Here is a 23,402-nt window from a genome sequence, read left to right on the forward strand (position 1 = left end):
TTCAACGCGCAAGTAGTAGTAGTATTTTGTACAAATCATATTCTGTGTTATAATGAAGTTTTACTTTATTGTACTCACTCTAGAGCAAATTAAGAGAATGTAACAAGTTGTCACATACTTTTTTCAAACATTTTTTTCTTTCTCTGTAACTCATTAAGAAATAGTTTTTGGCCATGGGCTATTTACTACACACACACACACACACACACACACACACACACATTCAGTTTCCTTTGTTAGAGGCAAAGAGTAGTGTTCATCTTGGTCTGAGGGATTCGGGGGCTAATTTAGGGCTGAGATTTCTGGAAGGAAGAGGACACGGAATGGAACCTGAAAGAACTGGAGTTTGTTATGGGCGTGGAAGAGAACGAAAGCATTTTTGCCAGGGAGATGTTTGGCTTGTGTTATAATCTAGCCAGGGGCTGCCACACCAAAATGCCACAGACTGGGCAGTCTAAACAACAAAAATGTATTATCTCATCGTTTTGGAGGCCAGAAGTCCTAGGTCAAGCTGTGGGCACGGTGGGTTTCCCCTGGGGCCTCCGGCCTTGGCTCGCAGGTGTGCCCTTCTCTCTGTGTCCCCACATGGCCTTTCCTTGTGTGCACACAACCCTGGGGTCCCCTTGTGTGTCCACATTTCCTCTTCTAAGGAGGATGTCAGTCTGACTGGCTCCAAGGCCACCTAACGGCCTCGTTTTAACCTCACCACCTCTTTAAAGACCCTGTCTCCCAAGACAGTCACATCCTGATGTCCTGGGGGCGAGGGCTTCAACCTATACATTTGGGGAGGACACAGTTCAGCCCATAACGACTTGGTTTCTTATTTGTGTTAGTTTAATATGGAGAAGAGGGTAATGGTCTTCTTCTGTTGGGGTGTCCACTGACCGGCTTTAGGAGAGACTACCGTGGAGCCCTACACACACACGAGATGCCTAATACACATTTGTTGAATGAGTGAATTTCTGCCTTGAAAGGCTACACATTTTACTCTGCTCAGGCTTGTCTGAAATCTTCAACTGCCTGACAGGTAGCAATTAACTGCTGAAAGAAAGGCATAAATACTTCCTTTTAAACATTGACATTATGTCCATCTGGTGAAAGAAAAGGATGGAGGCAAATAAAGAGAGTTCAGGAAATGCTAAAATTTCTTTGAAATAATTTCATGGAAAATTAACAAGCTGATTATTGTGAAAACAGATTCCAATTTACACATAATGGCCAATCATCTAGCTTTCCTGGCCTTTGATGAAACCCTTCCTACCCAGCGCGATCTGCTTTTTACCCTTCCATAATGCTCACGGAGGGCCTCTTAGGTTAATTTGCCTTTCAGACTTTGCGGGCTTAAAGATAATACACTTAACTCAATTATACCCAGGCGTCTGGTGCACGGTGCAGTTGCTTCTGCCCCGGCAGTGCCCCCCGACATTCCTGCTGCTGTGCCCACCCCTACCTTCAGGTGCAATAACTCAGTTCTTTGCAACTGGGCAACTTGCACGGGCTGCCCAAAACTCAGGCAGGGGCAGAAATCAGGGACTGTCTTTCCAGGAGGTGCTTTGCTATTCTGATTCAAATTCGAATTTCTAGCCCCAGGGACCCAGACAGAAGGAGGGCTCCTGGGTGAACCAGTGTGGCTTGGGAGGCTGGCCTCCCAGGGCAACTTCTGGGGACTCTCCAGATGGGGGCCTTTTCTCTAGGATCCCCGTGCAGCAGGCAGGTTGGGTTCGTGCAGGCTGATGGGGCCGCCTGGGGCACAAGGGTCACCACTTGCAATAACATTCCCTTCCTCGCAGCTCATTTCTGTTTCTCCAAACAGGTGATGGATTGTCTGTCAATTTTCCTAAATCTCACGTTCTTTGAGCAGAGGCTGTGGGCTCGAACCAGAAGGTGTGTAGCTGCCTTTGGGTTTGCAACCAACACCTCATCCTTCCAAGGCCCTTTCGCGTTGCACTAACCTTTAAGACGAGATTGCTTCTTGCACTCGTCTCTTGAACTTCCCCTTTCCAGGCTACTGGGATGAAGCTCTCGATACTTTTCTTTTACAAAAGCCTTTAAAAGAATCCTTTATGCTGGCAGGGAATTAACTCATGAATAAATGGATAATAATAGAGGCTGACATTTTTGGAGCGCTGTTTGGCAGGCGCTGAGCCGAGGGGTTTGCTCGAGCTCTCCTCCTCGGCGAGGATTGGGAAGTGCCAGTGTTGCCCTCGGAGCCGGCGAGGGAAGCGCTTGGAGGGAGGGTCGGTGGAAACCACGGGGCCAGTGTTTGTTACTTTCACTGGACAGAGCTGTGTTGGCACCCGAGGGTGCGGGGAGGGCCGCAGCGGGCCCCCGGGGGTGCGGGACCCACTTCAGGGGCTCCCACGGCCTGGGACACACGGGAAGCACCTGCGGATCAGGGACACGCACTAATGCCTGTGGGACCCCAGTGGGTTGTGCAAGTGGCTAGCCAGCACGCAGCCGGACGTCCCCCCCAGGTGACCCCCTGGTGACCCCCCAGGTGACTCCCAGGTGACTTCCCAGGTGACTCCCCAGGTGACCCCCAGTGGCTCCCCAGGTGACTCCCCAGGTGACCCCCAGTGGCTCCCCAGGTGGCTCCCCAGGTGACCCCTCAGGTGGCTCCCCAGGTGACCATAATGCGCAACCCAAGTCCTGGATTGTTTGGGGAGCAGAGCTGGCCCACGTTGGCTGTGGAGCAGGAGGCCCTCCAGGACGTGTCCCGGCTGAGCGCTGGCACCCACGGGATCTTGCATTACTCCTTGGCCATTGAAGTCACATTTGTCCCTGCATCTTGGTCTGGATTCCCAGAGCCTCCTGAACACGTGGTGCCCGGGGGCCTTTTCTCCCAGCACAGGGTTGCATAGAGCCTCAGCCTGGGTTTCCAAGGGGGGGGTGCCTTCCCTCCCCTCCCTGTGCTCCCTCCTCCCAGGCACCCACCCCGCTTCCCCGGGTGAGCTCCTGTTCTCCACTCCCACTTGCTTCTTTTTGCCCACTTAGATTTTCTCATCATTTACTACTTCTCATCTGTCGCTCATCTATCTCCCTGATTAAAATTTGACAAGCTCAGTACTTAAAAAAAAAAAAAAAACCAAAAAAAAAAAAACATTTTTTTTTTTTTTCTGTGTAAGAAAAGCTCAAGTGTCTTTTGTGTAACTCATTTGGTTGGGAAATTTGCATGTGCTCTGGCCTCCTGTCCCTGAAACAGCCTTGCATTCACTTGTGCCATTTCCTGGGCTCCTCTGCCCAGCCGGGCACCCACTGATTTGTCAGCCAGTGTCTGTCTGCTGAGCCCTGAGTCCGAAGCCCTTCCATTCCTCTCTCCGGGGTAGTTTTTAAAATCATTATGAGGATACAGAATTTTCCTTGCCTGTTACCATTACTCCATTTGGTGTTTAGCTCTACTGAACATATTGAAAGGTTGAAAGAGACATTGCTATTTTGGCTATTTATCTATTGCCGAATGTACATGCAAAGATGTAGCTTTGCTTCCAACGTTCATCAACAGCAGCTAGCATTTTGTGGCTATGGAGATTTTTAAAGCAATTAGAGCTGTTCACGTACGTTTTACCGATTGTTAAATTTTACTAATTCGGACGGCGTTGGGAAAAGTACAACAGCGGTTGAAATGAGGAGCCGTGAAAAGATTGTGAGGAATAAAGCAACACTAGAAAAGGAGAGTGAGAATTAAAACACGAAATGAATTTCACATAAATGTCACCTACAGTCCCGGGGAGATCAAATAAAACCGATTGGCAAAGACACAGAGAGAGCTATGTACAGAGAAGCAGTTCTGAGGATAAAGTGAGGAGTTAGGCCTAGGTGAAGGTAAAATATCAGAAATCAAAGATAAGGGGAAAGTGGGAAAAGGGAATGAAAATAATTCGGCTGCTAGAGACAATCAAAGTGTTTTCTACTGGCCCAGGTGTATTTATTACACAATCAAAAGGAAAGACAGGTCTTAAGTCGTCCCAGTACTTGTTACGGAGGCACAGCAGTACACTTACCGATGTAAAATCGTGTGTAAAACACGTACATACATAATCACTAAAAATAGGTAATAAGAGAAACAAAAATCTGCAATACATATAACTAAAAGTAATCTCCTCCATTTACTATGATCTCTTAGGAGGTCAATAAACATTTCTCAAGTGAGCAAATGATAAGAGGAAATAATTCATTAAATGAATACAACAACCCACTTCGAGCAGCGTTTGGCTGCGTAGGAAAACCTAGCTGAAGATGATCCATTATCCGAATAACCAACTTTCAACAGTTTGCCCCAAGTAGAGCACAGGAATCACTGTATTCGCGGGGCCAGGAGATGGCACTATTGTCAACGTTTGCAGGGAAAAGAGCCACCTAGGTCTGGGGAACGGATCAGGAACAAAATGTGTCAGGCTGGTTTCTGTATGGTTCTGCCGGCAGCATGTACTTCGGGGAAGATTATGTGTAGGTTTTTGTTCTCCGGCTTTTCTGTAAAGGACAACAAAATATTCCAACGTAATTTGAAACGAGGAAGGTGCAACAGGGTAGATGTTGGAGATCAATATGCGCACCACTGCCCTTATTCTCTCTTGGTTAGGTTTTAGTTCATTTTCTCCAAAAAGGGCAAAATCTATTTCTAGCTGATTAAGATGACAGATGAATTGTATTACATTTTTAGGTATCAAGTATAGAAATGCTTGCGTTGCCTTTGTTGTAGGATGTAAACACCCCTCCGCTCTGGTTGTATATGACCACGTCTTCCATCTGCGGTGGCTTCCCTGACTCCGGTGGGGTAGATCATCATCGTGCTGGGAACAAAAAAGCTGTGCGAGAACAGACACTTTGATCTCATTTAGAGTAAATCTGAAACGAAGCCTGCCTCACTGTTGAATTTCCCTCGCATTAACACGTTTCTTGGTTTTGTTCTTTCCAAAATTGAGAAAAATTACGTAAGTATCAAGCGAGTTAGAATTGAGGAGTAATTGCAGTGCCTCGGAGGGCAAAGAGAGTGGAACTCTCACACTCAGCCTTTCCTTTCACTTAAGTGTGTGTGTGTGTGTGTGCGCGTGTGTTGGGAACATAGTGAGGAGGAAAAATGGGGTGAGGTTAAGGTCAGGAGACTAGGGAGTAGAAAGATGTTCTGGCTTTGGCTATTTGAATTTCACATGCCAAAGACTGAATTTAAGCACATTCTATATGGCACTTTGAAGCCACACTCTTAGAAGTCACGTAACACTTGAAAAAGAACGTATTGGAAAGTAACTTTAAAAATTAACCAATAATTAAAGAATGAGGATAGATCCTGCCATGGAATGGCCTTTTTTTTTTTTTTTTTTTTTTTTTATAAACTGCATTTGGTATCCTACTAAATAATCAATCCAGGTAAACTTCATACATTTATTCACACAGGTGGGTACATTTCATTGCAATCCATATGACTCCGACTTCTACAAAATAAAAACATGACATTTTGGTTAATAATTATTTCAGCAACATTTCCCAAGCATCTTTTATATCATAAACAACGTGGATCCTGATTCAGCTCTTCTGGATTCCATAATAACAGATGGATTGCGAGACTGTTTACTGCTGCTTCCCACAAACTTCCTCTTTGTAAACTACTATATTATTTATGAATCAGAAAAGTTTCAGAGAAGCCTCCTATCTGATTACTGCTTACTGATGAACTTGCATCAGAGAAACTTTTAGTCCAATTATACCAGTTTGTTATAAAGAACTGTTATTATTACAAAGTCTGAATTTGTTAACTGGTTACTATGCCTGTTTCTCTGTGCCATTGACTCATAAAGACCTTGTCAGACAGATTGTTTTAACTCTATCCGCAGGAAACAGGGAATAGTGAACATTCGGCCCTGAAAAATTAAACTAATAATAAAAACTATTTCTAAGTAGCATACTACCCCAGACACCGAGATAGATTTACCAGGTACTGTAGAAAAGACTGCAAATAATTTTGGCTTTGAATCGGTTTATCTTCCTCTGCATGGAAAACCGTATCTAGTTTTCTGCAATGACCCAGGAACAGACATTTTATAGCCGGTTAAGGATATTTCTGGTCACCGGCCTTGACACTTAGAATTGTTGGTTTGCGTGTCAGGCAGGAGTAAGTGTGCAAAAGAATGAAACTGAAATGGACTTCTTTAAAGTTTATCTGAGCCATCCTGGTTTTACAATTTACTTTATCAACGGAAGCAATCTTCCGTGTGCATGTGAAGTGGGCAGAAAGACATCCACACTCACAGGATTTTAATTAGGTGTAAGAGAGAACAAGACAAAACCAAACCAAACCAAAGCAAGAATCCCCGTTAAAATCAAGCCCCGTAAATAACCCTAATCTTGCCTTAAAATTTCCACCCTCTGTGCTACCTAACGAAATGCAACATGATTATGATTAATTCATCATGACCTTGATAAGAAACATATTTACAGGGAAGTGTTGTCAGTTACGATGGTTCTCAGGCTGAACCTGAGCTAGTTTGTGTGACGAGTGTGTGTATGCGTGTGACAGGGCCAGTTATGTCATCATCCTATCAGAAATATAATTGTCAATATGCCGATTGTGATCCGAGCGGGTTCTCACCCTGCCCCTCGACGCTGTCCTCACTGGGGACTTTCTTTGCCTTCCTGGGAACCTAATGCTGAGACAGAGCAGCTGCACGATCCCTAGATGCCAAACTCAACCAGGAAGGAGCCTGTGACAGATGCTTCTGCATTTTATGCAAATAGCAACTTCATGGATCGGTTTTCCCTTCCTCTGTGGAATATAAGCATCTGGAAAATAGAATTCCAAGAGCCTTAGCACATTAACAAATGAACAGAAATGACCAAACAAAACAGGTAACAGGACTGAACGGGAATGTGAAAGAGGAGTTTGCTCATTAAAGCCCTAAGTTTTATTGTAGTATTTCAATACTACAAAAAACATATACCTCTGTCACTTCCTATTACTTTTCTTTCCATAAATCTGTTGTTAGTGAAAAGTATATATTTTGTGTGTATCTGTCTCCCCGCCACTGTACTGCAGTTTTAAAGTATCACACAGGTCTGTAGCCACAGTGAAGAAATCCACACGTTGGCTGAAGATGTGTTTAAAACAAATCTAAACAAAGGCAAAAACAAAACCAGAACATTCTTTCCCAGAAAAAAAGTTTTTTTTCCCCCCTAAGTAGAAATAAGTTTCAAAGCCTAAGGGTTTAGAAATATTTGCAGTTAAATAAGTACTATTTCTTTTTTATATTACTGTGCCACTTAAAAATATCCTTATAAAAATATCAGCTTTATGATTAAGGATGTAACAAAATTCATGTCTATTCTGACATTCAGCTTTAGCTTTCAAATAGAGATTACTACTATTCTAGAACATAAATAATTTTGTAGTATCATACACTTGCTTTAATAAAGCTTTCACATTATACCTAATTTTATGTAAATGTTATTCAGATTTCAATCCAAGAGTTTTGTAGGGGAGGTTAAAGGGTGTTTATCTTGATTTGTTAAAACGCACCATTAAAATTAAGCAGTGACAAATATTATGACTTCTTAAATTGTCCTAAATGGTTGTATTTGTTTATTAGACTTGTGTTTATACAAAATATTTTAACTCTTTAAATATAACCTACTTTGACGAATTGTTCATACAGGACCTGTAATCAGGAAATGGGTTTGGTAATCTTATAAATTCAACGATCAGTTTGATTTCTTAGTAAACCCTTCTTTATGAGTATTGTTTAATGTGATAAAATGGTATATATCACGTTTAGAAAAAAATAATGAAAATGGAAATAAATAAAAAAGAAAGCTTAGATTATTTTATTTTCTAAACACTAGCCTTTTTTTAGGGTTATAAAGATTAGTGCTTAGCATGTATCTCTTGAATATACAGTTTTAACGTTTGGGGAACATATTTATTCAGAATAATTATAATAAAAATAACTGCAAATTGGTAGAGAATATTAGTTCATTTAAGAGTACTTCTGAAAATGATAAGGAAGAAAAGAAAGTGATCAGAATTATCTCTCCATAAGAATACGACTATTATACTCCTACATGTTACTTATTAAAAGTAATCAGCAAGGATAGTAGCTAGATAAGACATGGTTCTGAATGTAACCTTAACCAAAAATTCAAATAGCATTTCAGAATCAGGAATTAATAGAATAAACTTAATTTTAGTTTCTCATAAATGCAGCTGCATTTTCCTATTTAATTACAGGTTTTCAACAGTAGTAATTTTTCCTTGACCTGCTCAATCTCAAAAGTCAGAAAATTGCTTCTTTTTAAAAACTGACAATGGCACGGTATGTTTCCAAAGAAAAAAGACCAATTACAGAAAACCATTAGTTTAAACATGTTTAAATAGTCAGGAAGAAGTTCTAATAGAAAACTTGTTTGAATAGAAGGGAAAGTTAGGAATTACTTTTGTCGCATGGCATAATGTGAATGTGAAGATACTATATTATTTTCTTTTTTCTAAAAGTAAAATAAAAATGTGCTGTATATTTATAAAAAACCCAAGGCATTCAAGATGAGTTGTTTCTTGCTCTTTGGTAAATAGAATTCTTTACCATTGTAAATTCATGGATTTTTTTTTTTTCATCTGCAGCCTGGGTAGTAGACAACAGAAAAGGTATTTTAAAAGGGAAAAGTTTAGCTTGGTAAGAGTCATGGAATAGGATAGCGAGAAAAATAAAGAGCAGAGCCTTAGCTTTTGAAAAGATAATAAGATCGAAGCTCAGAATTTGCTGGCAAATACAGATGGAAAACATATTTTCTTACCCAAATTGTTAAATTGTAGTGCAGAGTGTAAATATTCAGTTTTTCTCTAGATGAGAAATATTCATGATTTAATAAACTAGACTTCTCAAATAAGGAGATGGAATTTTTTGTTTATTCGATACAGAGACTTCATTTAATATGTTTTATCATACTATTGAGGCTTCTTTTGTGGCCAGGGAAGAATTTGTGGGTGAAGGCTCCGGGTCTGACAGATTACAGAAAGAAACATTTAATAGTCAGTGGATAATTATTCACTGTTCAAATTTCTTACTTTTATCATGTTCATAATTTTTTTTTGTATGTATGCATGGAGATTTCCTTTGACTCTTTAAATGGAATTAAGAGCAAATTACATACAAATTAGTTAAATCTGTTAAAAAGAATATTTTCTCTAAAGCTTAGTTATTAATTTTCTTTTCATCACTGGTGGTGCCAATGCAAATTATGTCTCCACAGCCAAGACATGGTTTCAATGCACAGGTTAATTAAAAGGGCCAGGTTATAGAATCTGAACCATTGGTGCCACCAGGATCCGTTGAGAATAGTACATCTAGTCAGAGAGTTAAGGGAAGCTTTTAATAAAAAAAAATCAGGGCTGTCAAGACATTCTGTGCTTTTAGATCTGCTAATTTTGATAGAGTTGATATGAGTAGAATGACCCAAGACCCCCTTCCAAGTGCATTTCTGCCAAAATCCCAGGTTGCCTGTGAACTCAGAGGCTCATGTTACTGTAAACTTTATGTGGCAATACCATTGACATTTAGTTTTATTTTTTCCCCTAGAGTTTCAGATGGATGTGTTATATTTTTTAATTTACTTAGTAAAATATTTTTTTACAATCTACCATTGCTTATGAGCAAGGTCCAATAAGGAATGGCACTCAAATGCTCAACAGATTCTTCAGAGGCTGTGAATTAACCAAAGCTTATAGCTCAAAAAAAAGAGGCTGCTTCACACTGGAGAAGAATTGAGATTTAGTTAGATGGGTCAATGGTGAAAGGTAATCACAACATTCATTCCTGGGATAAAAACTCATGTAAAAAGAAGTCTTTGGAAAGAAGAAACAATGAAAATCTAAATAGCAGAATAAATAAACATTTACACCCAAATTCTTGTAAATTATCATCCAAAAGAGGCTGATGTGTGGGTGACTATAAATATTCTTACCGGTGGATGACAATATATCGTATTGTCCTCATGAACAGTTGGGCCATAAAACAAATGCATAATAATTTCAGATGCTTTTTCTTTTTGGTGTCAGGAATTTCATAAGGAAGTCCTCACAAAGTGTAGTCAGCACAGATGCAATGTGGTAAATATTTACTTTGTAATTTATTAAGAAGAGATATAATAAAGTTACAGGTGAAAATAAGCCATGGGTCTAATAGAGTAATGGAACCTATTTTCAGAGTCCTATGAGTTAGTTCTAGGTCTGACCAAGCTCTCTATGTCTTAGCTTCCTCAGATATAGAATGAAGATTTGGGGTTAGGTGATTTCTTGGGTCTGAACAGGCTTTATAATTTTATAACTTTTGAAATTATAATGAAAATACCATTTGATTGTTCTTTTTATTTAAAAAATGCTGCTCATATTTTTTGGTTGATTGATACTATACTACCTTATTTTGTTATATGCCCAGCTTTGTAAAATAAGTTAGAAAATGTATTTGACATGCACAAATGAAAGAATCGATTAAAGGTCATGCAGAGAGTAAAGAATAAAATGAATAGTAAAATGGCTGCTGGGAGCAATGGAATTGCTGGAAGGAAATGTGTAAGTATTACCACAGAAGCAGATAAATGCTGAGAAGCCTTCTCTCACTGAACAACAGAGGTTCTAAAGTAGGTAAAATATTTTTCTCTTCCCTACTACCAAAAGAGGACCAAAGCACAAGAAGAAAAGAGAGAAAAGTGAGAGAGTGGGGAACATGAACTATCTATCTTTCCATGGAAGATTTACTGCAGGTATCCTATCTAGGATCAAGGGAGTTTTCATCGCTTGAATACTGTATTTTGTATCCACTAAAAATATATATGTACATTATTAAATTGGTGAGGCAATGAGTTTGAAAATAACTTTTTTCCATGAAAAAATTTAAATGGCTCAAAATGAGTTTGAAAAAATGTGCACACCACTTGTTAGGTCAGGGAAATGGCAGATACATGGAGTGGCTAAGTGAAAATGTAAGAAGGAAGTTACGTGGTAAGGAAAGTAAAAGGTGAGCAGGGCAAAGGGCTGTGTGATAGAAATTACTTGATGAACCACTTTCACTCTTAGCAGTAACTTTAACCCTCTTTGCCATTAGTCTTTTTTAACATTAAAAAAAAAAAAAATCAGCCACAGCCACTAAATGAAAGGTTTTTCAATCTCATAGTTGTGATCCTGTCTCGGAGTCACCAGCTCCTTAGGAAAATCCCAATTGACTTCTATACCCAGCACTTTAGACTCTTAAGACCCGTGGTATTACCTCATTGGCCACCAGTGTCTGGCCGGCAGCTAGACATGAATAGAACCTTACCACTAGCGTGTGTTACTATCTTCATTTGCCAGAAAACTTTGGTTGTCAACCAAGCATTGAGGTAGTTTATTTTACCTAAAATCTAGCTGTGATAGAATTGGCTTAAACCTTTTCCACAGGGGAGGATTTCTTACAAGGCAGTGAGCTTGTACTAAAATCCTCAGTGTCCAGTGTTTGCTGACTCACCATTGAAAGATTCTCCATTGAATCAATTCTTGATTCAGATGTCTGATAAAGATGCCATGCATGGGTGATACCCAAAAATTGAATCAGGAAGGCAGGAAGGACCTAACCAGTAAGGAAGATGGCCTTGTACTGTGCACATGTCTGGGTTCCTGGACTGTGCAATGGGCTTCAACAGCATGGGCTAGTAGTCATTGTCAATATACATTCCTACTAGAATGCTAACTTGAAAATTAAATATAGGACCTGGAAAAATCCTTTATTTTTAGGTGGAAATACTATATTGTTATAGTATTACTATTATTATTTAGGTTAGTGTTTCTTCTTGATGTATTAGACTCACAGATAGTTGTTATGAGTGTTTAAAAACAAAATTCAACTGAGTACATTTTAAAGACCTTATTGGCTTTGTTCAGCAATTCATGAATCGAGCAGCAACCAATCTGGCAGATAGAAAGGACCTCTGAAGAGCTTTACAAGGCAAGAGATTTTATAGGCAGAAGCCGGAAGCTGGAACAAGAGTGTTGTATTAGGCAAAAAAGCTCCGGGTTATTGCAAGTTGCAAGGTGACTTTCTTTAGAGGGGATGGCAAGGGGTTTATCAGGCAGGTGACCTAAATAATGCTAATCAGGCGATTCTTGTCTGATTTGATAAGAGTGCATTTCCAGGAGAGCCGAAACTGTGTGGTGATGTGGGGCTTAGCATAAGTGACTCCACTTTGGGCCTGTTGTCTTGTCTTTAATATAAGAAAAGATAAGAATTTGGAGTTAATTTCTGAGTCATGTAGAAATATTTCAAAATGTAGTTCTTATGTCGTTTTTTGTATTTGCTTGAACTTTATGATGGTTACAAAAAATTAGGAGCAGTGCCTTTGTTTCCCTCTCTCTTTTTCTGCAGCTCTTCTAGTCCCTTCCTGGTTCCCAAGTCACTGGCTCATTACCATCCATGTGTAATGGGTTTGCTGATTGGCTGTATGCATCTGGGAGGTTGGTGTTCAATTTTTTTCACTTTTACAGGTTAATTCTCTCTCCTTAGTTGTCTAAACTTTCTTTAGTTTCAGGTTCAGACTATATTTTATTCTATTGAATATTTTAAAAGGAGTCACAGCAATTAGATTAACTTTATGAAAGGCAAGAAAAAAATATTATTTGGGGGTGCTAAAAGTTTTGCAAATGAGATCGTAATTTTCCACATGTTTAAATTACAATTTAAAAGAGTCTTTAGATGCATTTCAAATAATTTTTTTCAGGTTGAAAAGTGTCTGAATATTAAGCTTTTGTTTTTTTCTCTCGCTCTACATCCCTACTCCTCGATTAATGACCCATAAACTAAACCAACACTTAAATCCAAAAGCACAGAACCCTTGTCTCATACAGTGGTTCCTTGGAACCAAATAGTTTAGTTTTTACCATAAGAAATTTTATAAAATTTAATACTTTAACCTCATGACATAGTAGCTTTATTCAGTTTTTGACACATTTTATATTAATTTTTTTTTGTTAAAGGCTCCTTATGAGAAGAATAATTTTGTTCTTTTACATTATCCAAATGCTTATATAATCATAATTTGGATGTGAAAAATGTAGTTTTTTTTTTCTTTGAAACTTTGTAATGATTTATAGTGGGTTCAAAAACTAACCTATTCTCATATGTCAAATTAACTATAGAAATGTGGCTTTTGGAATTGGATACTGTGAATCCTTTTCAACTAGTAAATTTGTCATTACAAGAATAATAAAATGGTTTTAATAACATGAGCTAGTTCCTGTTTTCTTTACTTGGTAAAGCTTCTGCTTTGGATTCAGGTTGCTTTGCTTATGACTGAGATGATCTTTAATGTCACTGAGCTGAACTTTTAACAAATCCATAAAACCTTGTTAAAAATAGCAACAAACTTTGCAAAATTCAATGGGCATCCTGTGGTATTCATGTACATTTTTCTACATTTAAAAGTAGGACATAGTCACTATTGCTGGTTTTATTCCTGTTTATCATATAATTTCCTTTCATAGATAGAAAAAGCATGGGGAAATTTAGAATAGGACTTTGGGGAGGAGGCAGTAGAGTCTGTAGAACTGGGTTTTGGATATAGGATTATGTGAAGATTGGTATTCTCATTTTAGTATTTCTTCATGGATTTAACTTTTTATTAAATTTCACACATCCATTATTTTCTGTGGCAGTAAACACTGGTAGGCAAGGGAAAAAATGGTCCTGGAAATAAAATCCTAAGTGCAGTTGCCTTGTACCTAAGTGATAAACTAATCTAGAAAAAGAAAAGTGGCCCAGAGACCTCTTTGTGTGAAGTATCTCAACATATTGCTGTCTGTTATATTGTACCGAACACATGCACTTCTGTTTAGTAATATTTTGGGGAGCTGAGATTTAGGGCAGAAAAGGCTGGAGCATGTTAGCAACTAATTCTAAAATTTTATGGGGTTATTTATTTATTGATAGTGTGATGAACATGCATTATTTGTAATAACATTTTTAGTTTAACATTCCTTTTTTTATTTAACTCTGATTTTTAGACCTTCGAGTTTTTCTTTGCTTTAGCTTGGGAAAACCAAATAAGTGCAAGTTTCCTCCAAGACACCTCATGAAAACATTTTTTTTTTTTTAAATAAAATCAAGAGTGAAACGAGTCTATATTTATTTGGAAGATCATCTGACTACTGCTAAATGGAGTATCTCAATCTGAAAGTGAAATCTGTTTCACTGCTAAAAATTGCCAAGAGTTTTTTGACTGAGATTTGGGAATCTGCAGAAAATGTAAAAGTTTTTTTTTCTACAATAATCTGTTCAGTGAACAAGCTGTGAAAAATAGTTCTGTATTTTGTCCATGTGATGCAGCAGACGGTAAATTTCCATTTTAAAGAACGATATGAGTAGCTTCTGGCACGCATCTCTATTGCCTTACTCGAAGCCACTTACACTGAGTTACAACAATGCAGTTTATTACTTCTTTAAAGCAAAAAATCAGAGGGGATCTTATATTCTCTTCTTTTTCTTTCTTTCTTTTTCATTTTCTTTTTTTAACCCACAGCTCAGCTCTATTCCTTTCTCTGAGATCAGTGATGTGAGGGCATGTGGAGGCCTTATCAAATGTGCCTTAAATATCACAATTGTATCAAGAAGATACAGTTTCCCTGCATTTAAAGCTTTGCATTTGAAGAGCTTTAGAATTAATTTACTGTTTTTTTTTTCTACACATACTCTTTTGAGGTAATTGGTCCCATAATTAGTATTTATTGTGAACCATTAAGGGATCTATTTTTTAAAAATGTATCATTGTGATTTTCATATAAGCACACAATGAACATGTGTGTTTAAAGATTTTATTTATTCCTTAATTAATGAGAGTAGCAGTAAGATGCTATAACCTGCTCAAAGGAGAATTCAGATTTGCATTCACACACATGTTAGGCAGATAAAGAACACTGATACAAATTGACAAACATGCAAAACTGGTCAGCATTTACAGGGCAATAATCAATTGCATTCTAGAGGTCTTACCATTTCTATTTCTGTGGGCCAGAATAATTTGCATTATTCTTAATGTTCTACAACTTACAGAGATGAAAAGTAGCTCAAAAACAATGAAAGGAAGAGAACCTGGAACTATATGCTAAACAGGACATTTACAGATCTTTTGATTTATTTCAAAACCTTACCCAATTTTTACTTACAGTTTCCATTAAAAAGTACTTTGGACATTTTCCACTCAAATTAATTAATATTGTTTCCTGGGTCATGTCTACTTTTAGATACAATACTTACCTAGAACAGTATTGGTGACACATAGTAGGTGTTTCATTCATATTTGTTGAATGGATAAAATTTTACTTGCCTTTTCCATTGAACATTTTTCAAATAATTCACTAGTATAAGTGAGTATGGTCTTTTGTTCTCAAATCTCAAGGATGTCGGAAGGATTCTGAAAGTTGGGGTAGCCTTCAAGGCTTTGGTACATACCTTTCTTTTGCCTTTGATCACTTTACAGTCAATGATGTATCTTCTGAGAGAGCATGAGGTAGATCAAAGGAAACCAGGATTCAACTGATACTGGATTCTCAGTCCCCCATGCCAGGGATGTGAGCTCCAGGGGATAAAATCAACATCCAACTGACTGTAGGATGAGTGGCCTCAGAGGGCAAAGAAAGCCTACCTTTCTGAGGAACCTAGTGTATCATGCTGGCTTCTGATTATTGCAGATCGGATGATCATCACTAATTGGATTTTGACAATAATAGGTTGTCCTTCGAATTTACTTTCGTTATGCCTCAATTTATTTCAACCAGGTGATAACCAGGGGAGTTTAACTTCAGATTTCTCAGGTGATCTTCAATGTCATACAATCTTTTTCTTCCTCACTTGTCTGATGCCTGAAGTTCTGCCATTGTTGCTCCATGCCTTGAACATAGAAGTTGCAGTGATTTCACTGATGTGCGCATCTGTTTTCTTGGGAGAGATAAAGTCCTTAACATTTTTAGTATTTCACACTTCACTGGGAAGGAAAAATTAGTGATTGGGTTGTGTTTTCTGTCCTATTATGATTTTGATGGGGGAAATGAGAGAGTAAGACAGCAGACACCCAACATGGGTGACTCGTCAGAGTGAGGCAAAGTCAGGAATAAGCGCAGAACAAGGTAGCGCTCAATGTCTTCAACAAATCCACATACCAATCCTCTTCCCGCTGATGTCTCCAGTATATGGTTTGCAAAAATATTCTAGCGTCCGCAGGAGCATTACGGAAGTGGAGGGCATTCACTTCGCCATGGAAAGCGGTTAGCAAAGCTGAACGTTTTTCCCAACAGTGGCTATTTTCAATCTTTTTTGAGCCACTGGATTTATTTGCTACCTATTAAAAAATGTGTGATCTAGCCCTTCACATATCGTACTGTACTTATCCCCAGTCTACCACACATCTGAATACTCTTACAGTTTACAAAGCAGTTTCATATGTTATCTTTTTTGACCTTTCCAATAATCTGGTGGCCCTTGGTTTTGAAAGATGATCTTTAACTCAAAAAATGTTTTTCCTCCACTCAAGGCAGGGTTTTCTGTGTGAAAGAGATGACCCCAATGTAATCATCTGTAGGAGAGCTGGAAGTTGATGGCCGCTAATGGCTTTTGTTGTGGTAGTCTATATCCTGCGTGAAGATAACAAGACAGAAGACTCTGGAGCCACAGCCTGATTCATCTGCCATTTATAGGTGTGGTTTAGTCTTTCCTTCCCCCCCACCTAGGCCTTGCTGTCACCGCTGAGAAAATTAGTTCTATAAACACTTCCAGGCTTGACTCACTGTCACTTTGCACTTTGTCATCCAGTATTTTCAGATACTATAAAATTTGAATGAGGAAATCCTGGAACCTAGGTTATCCATTATTTTCATCTAGCTCTTTATTAAAGTGAGAGGAACATTGGAATGAGAATTAGACTTTGAAAAATAAGCATGGATGATCTGGTAATTCCCACTGTGAATAGCTGGTATTACTTCAGACAAGTGACTTAATTATCTGGAATGAAAAGAATTTTCTGTTTAGGGTACAGGGGTAGGTGAGTATTAGGGACAGTGAAATATCCTTAGTTAAAATAAAAGATGTTATTTAAATGCAAGGCATTAAAAAAACAAATGCAAGGCATTATGACTATGACCAAGAATATAGGGCATAAGTTATATTACCATTAAATTTGCTTTTAAACTCTTGACCCTGAAAAACAGAAACAAAAACTCTTGAGCCTGAAGGGCCAAAGAAGTCTGCCCTGATATATGCCATTCTGCATGTGACAGACAGATGTCCACCTCAAAAATAACTCTGGAGGAATTTTCATTAAATGAATGAATAAATTTCCTTCAGTGATACTTAACTGGCTTTATTCTTTCTAGATCAGTAGTCAGTTTTTAAAAGTTTGGGTGGTTCAGGCTGTGGAAAGAAATATTCAGGTGTATCCTTATATAGCAGTTGAATTCAAATTCTTTTTTTTTTTTAATTTTTTTTTTTATTTATTTATGATAGTCACAGAGAGAGAGAGAGAGAGAGAGGCAGAGACACAGGCAGAGGGAGAAGCAGGCTCCATGCACCGGGAGCCTGATGTGGGATTCGATCCCAGGTCTCCAGGATCGCGCCCTGGGCCAAAGGCAGGCGCCAAACCGCTGCGCCACCCAGGGATCCCTGAATTCAAATTCTTAAACATTGATCAAAATTTGGGAAATCCTTAACCTTAATGTATTTCAAAACATCTTTGATTTTGCCTTCTTTCCTTACAATAAACACAGTGCTTGTCTTATCTATATTGATTCTAACATTTGCCAATTTTTGGCTCCCCAGAATCTTTATTATTTCTTTAAGCACTTTCCCCTCCTTACACTAGGAGAATAGTATAAGTAGTCCTGAGGTGACGTTGAGTTTTCATCCAAGGGACTGAATTCTGTTTTTCCTCCTTCCTAGTTCTGCCAGGGGGTGAATGACTGTCAATTTTGGCTAATTAGACACCCACTTTGGGAACATCAAGTCTTGAGGAAATGACAAGGTCTGGGGCATGATTAGAGACCTTCATACCAGCAGCAGAGGCAAACAAGGCTGCTGGAATGGTGGTGGTATTCTGACCAGCAATTCCAGACCTGAGCTGGGTGCTGTGATTTCGGCTTGCTTTTTCTTGGTCCTTTGGAGGATCCTCGGATCCTGCCCTATAGCCAACCTTCCAGTTTCTTGTTCATTTTGTGAGGTCCACAACATCTTGCCGTAGATTGTTTTTTGCTGAAATAGTTACATTTGGTTTCTGTTGCTTGCATCCAAAAATCCAGATTGAAAGAGTACATTTGTGCTTCTGAGAAATAGCAAGTTGATATAGGAAAAATACTTCATCTCTACTTGGTTCCAAGTAACCATTTAAATATTGGCCACTTTTATCATTACTTTTCTGGCACTGCTGTATGATATAGTAACTATTTGTTTAGTTTATCAGTCTCAAAGATTGGAATGCAAGCACTTTGTCCTAGTTGATTTTGCATCTATCTTAGTAATTGGTGTATAGTTGGTATTCAATAAACAGTTATTGATTGAACTGAAAAAATGAGCTAAAATTTTCTTAAACACATAACAGACAATTATTATGTTTGATTAAATTCATTGTTCATTTGATTCATTGAACCCTACTATGTCTAAGTTACTGTGAGAAATATGAAGATGACTAAGTCATGCCCTTTGCCCTGTTACCTTTAATAAGTTTGTAATTTTACAATGAAGAAAGGGTTGATAAGAAACATATTTAGATCCATTCACTTTTTTTTTTTCATGGCTTCGATGTTATACTCTTGCACAATAAATTTGAATCCTGCCTTTAAGACTGGCCTCTCTCAACTGTGGGTGTAATTTAATGCTAAATATGCTAAAATTGATTACAAAGTCAAAATGTACATATTCTGTGATGTTGTCTGGTGGTTTGGATTAGAGTTGACCTATTACCTCCATAACCAGGGATAATTGAAGTTTTACTATATTTAATTAACATTCTGATTTTAATTGATTCCATTGAAAGTAGAAACTGTTTTGTGTTTTGTACTAGAAGCTTATTTTATCCAATAAATAACTATGCACAGTATGGTCATTCATAAAATATTGATAAATAAATAAATCTGGAAATTGAGCTGAGTGCCAGAAAAAATTATTTAAGCCTACACGTACAGAGGCCATATCAGAACACCCAGGAGGAATTGTAGCCGTGGTTCTACACTCTAGTATATTATAGGAATCAACAATTAGGATGAGGGTGGACAACATCCTATGGATCTCTATTCTGAAGGGTCTGACTTTATAGTGACTTACCAGAGGGAGGGGATTGGAACTCTAACCCTCATCTCAGTATTCTTAGAGCTGGGTTTTTTCCAAGTATCACTCCTCAGAGTGTGGAATGTGGATGAGTGAGTGTTCTGGTCTGTCAACTGTTGTCTGCCTAAGACAAGAAGCTTGCTCCAGAATGTAAATTGTCTTTACCAAATACACTGGTAAGTTCAATGAACATCTTGGAATTTTTGGTAGCAAGATTTTATTGATGAAGAAAACTGTTCATCCATTTATGGTCTGACCTGAGTTACTCATTTCATTGTAGACTGAAAACAAACACTTTATATTTTAACCACTTTGAGTAGTACTGGTTGATATGGTATCACTTGGCTTGCTTGTGAAGATGTGGTTTTGGTACCGCACAGAACATCTATTGAAGGAGGCATTTGAGAGGGAGAGTCACTAGGAAACTTCATTTTTAATAAGCTCTGAAAGTCATCCTTCTGCACATTTAAATAAATAAATAGCAAAGTCTTGTTCAGAGCATTGTCAAGACATGGGGCAAAGTCTATTTGTTAAAAATTTTCCAAAAAGGTGAAATTATATTATTTTGCACATTTTCATGAAAATAAGATATGTGGCCAGTCTCTCCAAAGTAAACACATCTTCATTAATCCAAACAAAACTCTTACTAATTAACCTAGGGAAAAAAAGTGTAAAAGTCTAAAGAAGATTCTTATAAAATCTTATTTGAGTTGGATGAGGAACTTTCTATAACCTTGACATAATCAGGGATAAGCTTTTAATAGAAAAAATGAAACCAAATCTCAATGTATTCTTTCTGATATTTGAACTGTCTTGGCTCCTGAGGATGGATAAATATCTGATTAATGTTGGGTCACGTGAATTTTGAAGGTCCTCATGTTTTGGGATAGTGTGAAGACAGATCTGTGATTTGAGAGTCTTGGGTAAAGCTCCTCAGAGCCTTGGAAGGTAGCTAGACTATCTAAATTGATACTCCATTTTTGGCCATGTGCAGTCAAAGGAGGAGATAAAGCCTTTCCGACATGAAAATAGGTAACTTTTCTTTTGTCATGAAGGATATCGAGTGCAGATCAAAAGGGAAGATGTTGAATAGATTGGGCTGAAGCAGGGTTTCTTGAGACAATTGATATAGGAAGTTGGAACTATTATTATTATTTTTTTTAAAGATTTATTTATTTATTTGAGAGAGAGCTTGAGAGAGAGGGGGGAGAGAGAGACAGACAGACAGAGAGAGAGAGACCAGTAGTGGGAAGGGCAAAGGAAGAGGGACAGACTCTTAAGCAGACTCCACACTGAGCGTGGAGCGCCGCATGGGGCTCCATCTCATGACGCTGAGATTACAACCTGAGTCTGACGCTTTACTGTACCACCCAGGCAGTATTATTGTTTTAATAATTCAAGCTATTTCTTCAATAGAGACTGATTTAATGATTTTCGTCAATATTCCTAGTGTTCATCAACGTCTGATTCTCCTCTCCTCCCTGGCATGTGGAAAACTACAAGTCCTAGGCTCCTTGCAATCAGGGGTGACCTGTGACTAGTTCTGGCCAATGGGCTATGAGTGTAAGTGATGTCACCTCCAGGCTGAGGCCTGGAAGTGTAGGTATGAAGTCTCCAGCGAAATTCTTCGCCTTAGCAATTCCTAGAACCTCCTAATGAGAAGACAGAGCCACAAAATTGAAGTAGCCCAGATTCCCCAAGTAACTGCCTTCCATGCTGCCTGAACTCAGAACAGACTTTGCATAAACGCGTAATACGCCTTGGTAGTGCTGAGCCCCTGAGATTGTGGGGCTATTTGTTACCATAGTATAGCCTAACTTAGCCTTCTAGTAAAAGAATTGAATACTGCCTTGGATAGCTCAATCTTTAGGTTCCAGAATTATGAAGAGTATGAAAGGTCTGGTTCAGTCAGAAGAGAGAAACTTTTCCTTCGTATTCTTTTATTAGTTTGTTCAACTGCTTGACAAAATATCAGTGTAGATTGTATGTCAAGCCCTGAGCTGTGCTGAAGGAAGCGTAAGATTGTGATTCATAGCATGTGCTCTAGAAGCACTGCCTGAGTTTGAATCCTGGTTCTGCTGTGTTGTGATTATTGTCAAGTCTTTATTGTCAAGTCTTCCCATGGTTAAGTTTTTTATCTCTTCACTTATAAAATAGCAATTATAATAGCATCTAAGTAATGAGTTTTGTGAAGATAAAAGGAGGTAACACATGTAAAGCACTTGGCATTGTGCCCCGCTGAGTAAATGATCAAAAACATTAGCTATTAGTCGGTAGCGTCCCTATCTTCCAGCAGCTCTTACTCCAACTGAGAATATCACAACCTAGTAGTAAAAACCATTTACATTAATAATTTCTGTATTATCTTCTTCTCAGTGCCATAACAGATTACCACGTGCTTAGCTCTTAAAAGTACGCAAATTGATTATCTCGCAGTTCTCTGGGGCAGCAGTCTGGGTTGACGTGTGGCTGGTCTATCTGCTCACAGCTTCACAAGGCTGAAAACAAGATGTTGACCAGCTAGCTGACTCTTATTGGAAGCTCTGGGAAGAATCTGCTTCCAAGCTCATTCAGGTGTTGGCTGATCCAGTTCCTTGCGGTTTTAAGACTCAAGCTCTCACTTCCTTGCTGGCTGTCCCCTGGGGTCTTCCTTCTGCTCCTAGGGAGCTTTCTCTTCCTCTGCAGTGTGGGCCCCACTTCCCAGAGCCACTAACAGTGAGTCAAATGGTTCTCCTGCTTGGAATCTCGTGGATTTCTACCCTTCTATCTCATCGTTCTTCTGCTTCCAGCTGGAAAAACTTTTCTGCTTTTAAGGGCTCATGTGATTAGATTGGGTTCCCTTAGGGAAGGTAGGATAATTCCCCTACTTTAAGGTTTTTAACCGTCTATATCTGCAAAGTCCCCTTTGCTGGGGAATGTAATGTTCACAGGTTCCAGGGATTAGAGCGTGGACATCTCTGGGAGATCATTATTAGAGGCCTCCCTCAGGCCCCCTCATCCACAATCTACTCTTTATTGAATCTTAATCATTATTCTACTACATATTGAGTGATTTCTGTGTGTGAGATTAAAACTCTAAAACTTTCAGGCAGCCCAGGTGGCTCAGCAGTTTAGCACCGCCTTCCGCCCAGGGTGTGATCCTGGAGACCTGGGATCGAGTCCCAGGTTGGGCTCCCTGAGTAGGGCCTGCTTCTTCCTCTGTCTGTATCTCTGCCTCTCTCTCTCTCTCTTTCTTATGAATAAATAAAATCTAAAAAAAAAAAAAAAAAAAAGGAAAACAAAAAAATACCTCTAAAACTTTCTAATTCCCCACAACCCTGCAAGCAAGTTATTAATAATAATAATTATTATTATTTCCACTTTAATGGTAAGGGACCGTTGCTTTGAAAGATTACCAAACCTTGGTAATCAAAGGCACTTGAAGGTGCCCAAGTTACAGATTTATATAGTACCTATGTGGTAGAGGAGGGATTCCAAGTCAGATTTGTCTGACTGCTCCCCTTAGAACGTCTACAGCCCTACACACTCATCCTGGCCACCGGGGCCCTCTTCTCATCCCTGCTTAATCCATTATGCAAAACCAAAGAGTTCTTGGACTGGCAGTGGTCCAATAACTAAAATTATACTCCACCCTCTAAAGCTATCTAAATGTTCCTATGTGTTCATAGTCACAAACTTATCTTGCCAGTCTCTGGTACTTTGGGTCAACGTCAGGAAGAAAGATGGGATGGTGCCAGTGGTCAGGGGATAGACACTGTTCATATTACAATAATGATAATAATGGCTGATACTTCCAGAGAACCAATTATGTACTGGGCATTGCGCCAAGCATATCACAGGGAGCCTTAGCACTCATTTAATTCTCAAAACAAGTTTACGAGGTCGGTGCTATCATCATCTCCATTTTACAAAGCATGAAACTGAAGTCCAGAAGCACACAGAGAGTTTATGTAACTTACTTAAGGTCACACAGCTAGAAAGTGGCAAAGTTAGGATTTGAACCCAAGGCCTAGAGCTCTCTTACACTTGAATATTGGCCTAGAAAGAGGGGTAGGCTTCAGGTTCCTATGCTTTAGGTTGTCCCATAGC

The 23,402-nt window shown here is 38.8% G+C and overlaps 1 long non-coding RNA gene across 1 annotated transcript in view; it reads right to left on the bottom strand.

Annotated features, from left to right (window-relative positions):
* Positions 1-3,897: 3,897 nt before the first annotated feature.
* Positions 3,898-23,402, bottom strand: part of LOC112656662 (uncharacterized) — a 62,338-nt gene continuing 42,833 nt past the window's right edge. The window contains exon 7 of the long non-coding RNA XR_004812383.2: positions 3,898-6,774. This is a non-coding gene — a long non-coding RNA (uncharacterized LOC112656662). The remainder of the gene's footprint in view (positions 6,775-23,402) is intronic.

Source organism: Canis lupus, chromosome 37, assembly GCF_003254725.2.
Source record: "Canis lupus dingo isolate Sandy chromosome 37, ASM325472v2, whole genome shotgun sequence".
In the NCBI taxonomy this organism is placed as follows: Eukaryota; Metazoa; Chordata; class Mammalia; order Carnivora; family Canidae; genus Canis; species Canis lupus.